This window comes from Chrysemys picta, chromosome 18 (assembly GCF_011386835.1).
Source record: "Chrysemys picta bellii isolate R12L10 chromosome 18, ASM1138683v2, whole genome shotgun sequence".
NCBI lineage: Eukaryota > Metazoa > Chordata > Testudines > Emydidae > Chrysemys > Chrysemys picta.
The window spans coordinates 9,064,651-9,073,069 of record NC_088808.1 but is presented as its reverse complement, the minus strand read 5'-3'; the positions used below and the strand labels follow the sequence as shown (position 1 = coordinate 9,073,069).

General features: G+C 44.5%; 1 long non-coding RNA gene across 1 annotated transcript in view; it reads right to left on the bottom strand.

Moving 5' to 3' along the window:
- Nucleotides 1-3,097: 3,097 nt before the first annotated feature.
- LOC135976520 (uncharacterized) overlaps nucleotides 3,098-8,419 on the bottom strand; it is a 62,626-nt gene continuing 57,304 nt past the window's right edge. Inside the window, exon 4 of the long non-coding RNA XR_010593710.1 lies at nucleotides 3,098-5,019. This is a non-coding gene — a long non-coding RNA (uncharacterized LOC135976520). The remainder of the gene's footprint in view (nucleotides 5,020-8,419) is intronic.

Below are 8,419 nucleotides of genomic sequence, written 5' to 3'. Positions count from 1 at the left end.
ATAATGCAATGCAAAACCGGCTCGAGCCCCCACCCAGTGACCTGGGACAATTACATACCACCCCCCGGGCGCCTCTAGGAGGCAATACTTCCCCTCTCACAAGCACGGAGTCTGAGTGTAGCAAAAGCCTTTTAATAAAGGAGGGAAACAATGCGGCATTATGTTGGGGAAACACCACAAACAGGATTTATAACACAAACCATGAGCAAAAGACCCACTTCCAAGTAAATTTGGCAGTGTCCTTTTCCCCTCAGGGTCTTAAGTTCAATCACCCCAAAGTCCAACAACCCAAAAGTCTCTGTCCCTGGTCAGTGCCACCCCAGAGTTCAAAAGTTTAGCTGCAGAGTTTTACCCCCCCCCCAGCCTGGGTGGAAATGGAGGGGGCACAAGGGGTGTTAAGGGGCACCTTACGTGGTCCGAGGCCAACTGCCTTGCATCTCCGTGGAGTTCTGCTGCAGCCTTCGCCACAAACGGCTCTGCTCCTCCAGCCACCCCGTGAGCCACTCCAGCCGTCCCCGCAAACTGCTCCGCTCTGCCAGCCACTCCACTCCACCAGCCGTCCCATGAACCGCTCCAGCTGTCCCTACAAACTGCTCAGCTCTGCTCTGCTCACTGTCCCATGGGCCGCTACCACTGTCCCACAAACTGCTCCGCTCTGCCAGCCACTTAGCAATAGATTTTCAGGCTCCCCCCACTAGTTAACACAGCACTCAGTGATCTCAGCTCAGTAATTTTAGCTCTTTTAGTGATTTCAGTTTGCAGTAGGGGGACCCCAGTGCTGGTGCACCATTGGCCCCAAGTGAATTCAGCTCAGCAGTCTCTAGATAGGCTCTTAATGGAATTAAAATTAGCTCTGCTATTCAACAGTGGAAATGGTACAACTGGTGATCCAGGCCCCCAAAAGAGGGAAGGGAACCTATACCATCAGATACACACACCTATCCCCACCCTCTCTCAATTCACTGGGTTTTGGAACCCATGTCCCTTGTCTAGCGAGTGCTACTTAGATGATGGTGAGACCATCTGTCATAAAACAGTTCCATTGTCCTTGATTCACATAATCAGGGTAACAACACTTTATTCCTCCTGCCCCAATAACAGAGAAACTGGGGATCCCACAACTGCCAAAGTGACCATTTTGGGCTGCCATGGGCTCATGCTAGGCAGGGTGGGTGTGTCTATGCAAACAATATCATCCCCAGAAGTTCTTTTCCACACTCACCATAATTCACCACCAGATGTCAGGGTAGAGCTCATCCTGACTCTGCTTACACATGCATATAAACATTGCTTTTAGGGAGTTCAGAGGAGGAAGGAATGGCCCACACTGCACTAAACACCTGCAATTTTGTGACATTTTCAATTGAACTCTGGAGCACCCATATTCGGGAATGTTTACATCCGGAGTTTTAATGTGGCACACTATCGAGATCTGGCATTTCGCTCAGGATCTGCACTGTGCTTTTGGTTTGACCTTGCATCTGTTACTTCTGAGTGTAGAGGGTGAAGGATACAACAGGAGAGGATCATCCTCTCAAGTTATGAAGTTATTTATCTATAGTACAGTAAATCAGAGTATTACCTGAAATTCCAGCTTCCCAAATATGTTTAATTAAAACGTAATTCCTGCAATACTGGTGACAGCAGAAAATGTAAAATTAAGAAAGCAAGCACTAGATCATACTCTCTTTTCACCATCAGGAGCCTACTGATATACATTTTTCTCATGAGTACCTATATTTTGTTTTAGCCACATGACTAGAGCTGGGCGAACTGTTCCCAATAGATTTTTTTCAGTGGATTTAGCTCCCTTTTGTCTTTGTGAATTACCCCTAAACAGACTACAGTTTTTACTAGAGGTTTTGCTATTTGGGTTTTTCTGATTAATGGTTTGTGTGAGCACATTCAGAATATTTGTAATATTCATAATTCATTATTTGTGTCATGTGACTGGTCACCTAAGCCACATGGCATGGTTTCTGCTCCCTGGTCAGATGACTTCAAAATGCACAAAGAGCTTTCAAAACACATCCACTTCATCTGTGCAAATACATAGTCACACAAAAATGTGTGCATGGAAACATAATTACATAAGTCATAGGTTCCAAGGTCATGGATACCTCAGTGGTTTGAGCATTGGCCTACTAAACCAAGGATTATGAGTTCAGTCCTTAAGGGTGCCATTTAGGGAACTGGGGTAAAAATCTGACTGGGGATTAGCCCTGCTTTGAGCAGGGGTCTAGACAAGATGACCTCCAGAGATCCCTTCTAACCCTGCTATTCTATGATTCAGAAGGGGCCAGGGTGATCATCTAGTCTTGCAGGCTATAGAACTTCTCCAACATAATTTCTCTTTGAACTAGAGAGGATCTTTTAGATCAGAGGTTCTCAAACTGTGGTCCATGGACCACACGCTCCATTGAAGTGGTCTGCAGATAGTTCCCTCTGAGATGTGCACCTGGGCAGCCACACAAGAGAGAATGAAGGGCTACCCACCTAATTAGTCGAGCTGCACAGGTGTGGCTCCACTAATTAGGTGCCTGAACCCTGGAGAAGACTCATATGTAAGGTGAGGTGATGGCCGTGGGAGGGGGCAGTGGGGTGAGCAGAGAGGGTGGGGGGAATTTGGGATGTGCAGGGCTGTGGTGGGCAGAGAAAGAGGCGACTTTCCCCAGCTCCAGAGCTGTGGCTGCCAGGGAGAAACCCTCCTCCTTCCCAGCCCCAGCTCAGGGGCTACTGCAGTGGGGAAGAGAAGGAGAGTCTCTCCCCCCTACCCCCACAGTCCCACTTAGGGAGCTGCCGCAGCAGGGAAGAGAGAACACATCCATTTCGTTAGAAAAGTAAGACTACTGGGATTAAAATATGAGTTATGTGCTTTTATTTGTAGCACAAAAAAAACCCATTTATTATTAGTAAGGGTTTTTTTTAATACAGCACTTTTATCCAAAGCACTTTACAATAGTTAGCTAATGGTAGAAACAACATTTGGAAAGATCATTAAGTGGTCCGCCGAGACCCACAGCAATTTTTGAGTGGTCCACGGGAAAAAAGTTTGAGAACCACTGTTTTAGATCATTCACAACATTTCCTGTTTCGGTGACCATTCACGCGAAAAATGTTTCATACACACATACACACTTGCAAAAAATGAGTGAAAGGGATCACAGATACCATGGGAACAAAACCATGTTCTTTATTTAAAGGAATTTATTTTTTGCAGCATTCACCTCCTCAGTAGGGTCAAATCAAATAATGGTCTATGAATGGCTTTCTATCCAGCATCAGCCTGAACTTGTGTGTCATATGAGTAGACCCCAACAAAGTTTAAAGAGGCTCATCCCTCTTAGGAACCTTTAACAAGGGCTGATTTCTCAGCAAATATGAATGCAGGAGCAGTGTTGACACACAAAAAAAGGCTTTGAATTTGAAGGGCAAAATAGCTCTTTTTCTTATAAAAAAAATCCCCCTGCATAGGATATGTCTCTATTCTTTCAGCAAATGGAGAAAATAATGGAGGAGTGGAACTTGACCAATCAGCCCCTGGCTTTGCATGACGGCAGGAATGAACCATCTGGCCCCTACTATGCCACATCCAAGAAATACACATAAATTACAGCCAGAAAGTCTGACCATTTAGAGGGGGCACTTTTGCCACTCAGCTAGATGTGTGTCAAATGGCTTTCATTAAAACAAAGTCCTGGGCCAGGCACCAGACTCCACACTTCATTGCAGATTCCAAACCACTTTCCTATTTCATCTTCCCCCCGCCCCCTCTCTTCTCCTTGTTTTTGGCCATGTTTATAGAATAATAAAAGCCCATTCCAGTCCTTTGCACTACAGCATGCCATTTCAGCAAGGTCAATGGTGACAGCCTTTGGGGGACACATCATTCCGCGGACCTAGATGTCACGTGTTGCAGAAAATCAAATTCTCAATGAAGGCCACTTTTCAGAAGGTTGTTGTTCTCCTGTATTAAATCTGCCTCACTTGGTCTTAATCTTGGGGCACAGTGGTTATGCAAAGTTCATTTAGTAAGGGTGGTAGCCCTGCAGTCCTTACTCAAGCCAGACTCCCAAAGACTTCCAGAACTCTTTGGAATCAAGGGCTTTTCCTCTTTTGCCCTTCTCATTGTCTCTCCAATCCACAAGTTCTGGATGTACCTTCTCTGAGATTCCCCCAAACAGTAGAACAATCTTGGACCATTGAAAGAGCCTACGTCACATAGACACTTTTGACTATCCATCCCCATGTCCTTAGATGTGGCAGTCCTGTGGTTTTCTGTGTGTACGCTATGTTCCTAACTTGACCAGAAATGGGAAGCAGCAGAAACCTCATGTGGGAGTCTGATCTTCCTGGGTTTCTGGTCCATTTTCAGAAACCAAAGAATCTAAATCCTCTGAATCTTTTTATGCTTTCTTGGCTGAGTCTACGGGTGTTGGAAGATTTGTCCGTCACTGATCAATATAGGTGAGATTTTCAAAAGTGCTCAGCATTGGTCTAACTCTGCTCCTGTTACTTTATTCTTGATTTTAATAGGAGCAGAGATGAGTGCTTTTAATAATCCCACCCTCTGATAAATGAAAATCAGAGGGATGAGCTGGAGTCATCGATTCAGAAGTGGACCTGAACTTCCCCAAAGGAGGAAAGCTTGGGAGCCAGGCTTTTGACTCAGACCATTATAAAGCTTAGGGTCACCTGTACATTTCTGATCTTGATCCAAACTCTCCCAAAATTCAGAGGTGGCCAGCTCTGGGGGATTTAGTTGTGTTCTAACTGCCACATATTCTCAACCTAGGCAATGGGTGGTTTCATCAGGTGACATGAAGTTTCCATCTCCATTTATGTCCATTCTTCAGATCTTCCTGGGCGGTGGTCTGGGGGCGAGATTCTAGACAATCTGGGTGAAATTCTTCACTGTGCTGAGGGCACCATATAAATCCCACTGACGCCATATTGTGAGGATCCAAGTTGAACATAAATGTTGCATAGGCCTTGTTCTGGTCCTCCACAAAGGGGCTTCTACAGAGGGAACAATAATAAAGATACAACTTCCACCAAACAGACTGAACTAAGCAGTTAGAATAAGGCTCCGTTTACTCTAGAGCTTATGATGGCATAATTTATGTCACTGAGGAATGTGAATATTCCACCCCCATGAGCAACATAAATTACGCTGGCATAAGCGCTCGTGTGCACAGTGCAATGTCAGCAGCAGAGCGTCTCCTGCTAACACAGTTTCTGCCCCTTGTGGGTATTTTTATGCCAACAGGAGAGCTCTCTCCCATCAACATGGAGCATCTTCACCATACACACTGCAGCACTGTAAGTGCAGACGTGCCTTAAGGTAGGATGAGCTCTGGGGCCATACAGACTTGGAGTATAATTTTCAAAGGAGCCTGAGAAATTTAGGTTCCTAGGCCCAGATCCTTCAAGGCATTTGGGTGCCTAAATCCCATTGAAATCAATGGGATTTTAGAGACTCTGGGCCAACGCCCAATTTTCCAAGAGGGCATGTTTACATGAATGCAATGCACACTACAGGATGTGATTTCTAAAGCGCATTAATTGGTCCATGGAGCCCTGCTGGTGTGCAAAAAAGGTTTGAAACAGCACTATGTTAAAGCACCCTAGGGAAACTTAAGTGCACACCAGCATGTCTACATGGACCAATTAATGTGCAACACGTTAGTGAGCTTTAGTCATCACACCCCCCATAGCGCACATTGGCACACCATGTAGACATGCTCTACGTTTAATATAAAGTCAGTGGGACTTGGGTGCTTTTGGAAAATATTACCTTTAGAGACCCCCCTCCCCACCCAAAGAAATATCATGAAGAAATGACCAGGGCTAAATTTTCAGATGCAATGGATGATTTTGAGGGCCCAACTTGACACTTCCTTGAGGGTCCTGCTTTTCAGAGGATGGGAGTTTATCATGTTCTGAAATTCAAGTCTCTTTAAGGTGCTTTAATCTGGGTGCCCTTCAGAACACCAAACACCACTGGTTACTTTTGAAAATGTATCATTATTTTGCCTAGGCATGCTAGTCGTGGACCGGAATCCCCTTGGGCTAGGTACTGTGCAAATACAAAGGTAGACCCTGTTTTTTGATGGGACACTACTAAATTAAGACCTGATCCTTCAAATGCTTAATAGTGGAAACAACTTTGGATTCCAAGAGGATTACTCATGAGCATCTCATTTATGTGAGGATAAGCACATGTGTAAGTGGTTGTAGGATCAGGGCCCATGTGTTTGCAGGATTAGGCCCTTAACTAGTATCATGATAGTGTTCTACCCAACAATAGGCTCAGGTATCACTGCAGCATGATATTCCAGGGCCCTTGTCTTCTTCAGTCCTGTTTAATACAAATTACTATAAAGTTATTTAGTCCTGACATGTGATCATTTCTTACAGTAGAGGTCCAACAGAAGTTTGCTTGGCATTAAGAACATAAGACCGGCCATACTAGGTCAGACCAAAGGTCCATCAAGCCCAGTATCCTGTCTTCCGACAGTGGTCAATGCCAGGGGCCCCAGAGGGAATGAACAGAACAGGTAATCATCAAGTGATCCATCCCGTCTCCCATTCCCAGCTTCTGGCAAACAGAGGCTAGGGACGCCATCCCTGTCCATCCTGACTAATAGCCATTGATGGACCTGTCCTCCATGAATTTATCTAGGGAAAGTATGACATTTCAGAGGAGCGGCCAGTCCTACATCTCCCCAATGGCATCCACTTGTGCAGCAAATCATTGATGCCAAGTGCAGTGCAGTGCTGGAGAATATTGAGGTAGTTGTGCTTGCGTTCCTGGTTAGGGCATGTTTAGACTTTATTTTTCCAGTACATGGAGGGGAAAAAGGAATGAGAGTGGATCCTATTGCAGTCAGTGGTCTAAATCTGCTTCACTTTGACCAGTTTACACTCATTACCAATGGTCAAAAATGAGGGGTGCGGGGAGAGGGGTGGAGCCCAAACATGTGAAAATGTTAATTCTCCAGGTTTTGAAGAGGAATAATTTATTGTTTACTCTAAATTTTCTTGAATGTTTTTTGTTTCTCCAAACATTCAATTTTGAAATGTTTCACCTTTTCAGGTGTTTAGTTTCTTTGTTCCCTCCCCTCCTTCCTCCCCTCCCCCCGTCTTCCTCCCCATTTTTCCCTTTTTCCATTGAAAATGGGTGGGGGAAAGGTGGAAGAGAGGGAGGGGAAAGGAAAAAACAACCAACCCCTCTCCCCCCCCCCCCCCCGCACATGCAATAAAAAAACCACTCAAAACAGCCTTGTTTGTTTGTTTGTTTGTTTTCCAATTTCTAAAAATAATTTTTTAAAAAGAAAACTTTGAAATTAGTAGTATTTGGTCCTGCCATGCGGGCAGGGGACTGGACTCGATGACCTCTCGAGGTCCCTTCCAGTCCTATAATCTATGAATCTATGAATCTATGAAAGCCAATATTTTTTTCTTGACAATGTTCAACAAAAAATGTTCTTGTTCAAACAATTTCAGTTCTGTCGCTGCTTCATCCCCATTGACTTTCACTGAAAATTAATCCCGGTTTAGGTCACTATCCTGAAAATAGGTGTCCCCGTGCTTGAACTTGAAGGGACTATTCACATGTTTAGGGTTAAGTACATATGGAAATCCTTAAAGGATGAGAGTCTTGCACTGGGCTAACTCCACTGATTTCAAAGGAGTTCATCCAGATTGATGCTCATCAGACTCAGGCCCCATTGTGAGCAGGGTTGGACCTCGTGTGTCAAAGCTTTTACAGTTAAAGGCTATTTAAACAAACTAGGTATAAGCACGATGGTGTTCCGTGAGATAGTGTAGCCAGGGGCTTTAGCAATGCACACAGATATAGGACGTCTAAATAAATGTCATGTAAACAAACTAAAATGAAGCCGACTTTTTGTAAATTGTTATTTTCATTTTAGAAATCTGAATAAATAGCTCTGGTTTGTAACTCAGTGATGGTTTGTTTTTAATCTCAGTAAGTGTCAAACATGAAGATACAAGCCCCAGGGTACAAGCAAGCGTTAGACATTCTGGTTCAGACAGGGTTGTGGATTTGTATTCAGCTGACTTAGGCTCAATTTTGGTTAACTCAATACATGTAAGTTTTTTTGGGGGGGGGAAACACATTTGTGTGCAAGTCTAATTGTCCGGGCATTGATTCTCGCGTTCTGCTTCCACTGATCAGAGGTCCAGAGCCAATGGAACTCTTAAGAACGGCCATACTGGGTTAGATCAAAGATCCATCAAGCCCAGTATCCTGTCCTCTGACAGTGGCCAATGGCAGGTGCCCCAAAGGGAATGAACAGACAGGGTTATCATCAAAAACAACAAGGAGTCCGGTGGCACCTTAAAGACTAACAGATTTGTTTGGGCATAAGCTTCTGTGGGTAAAAAACCTCAC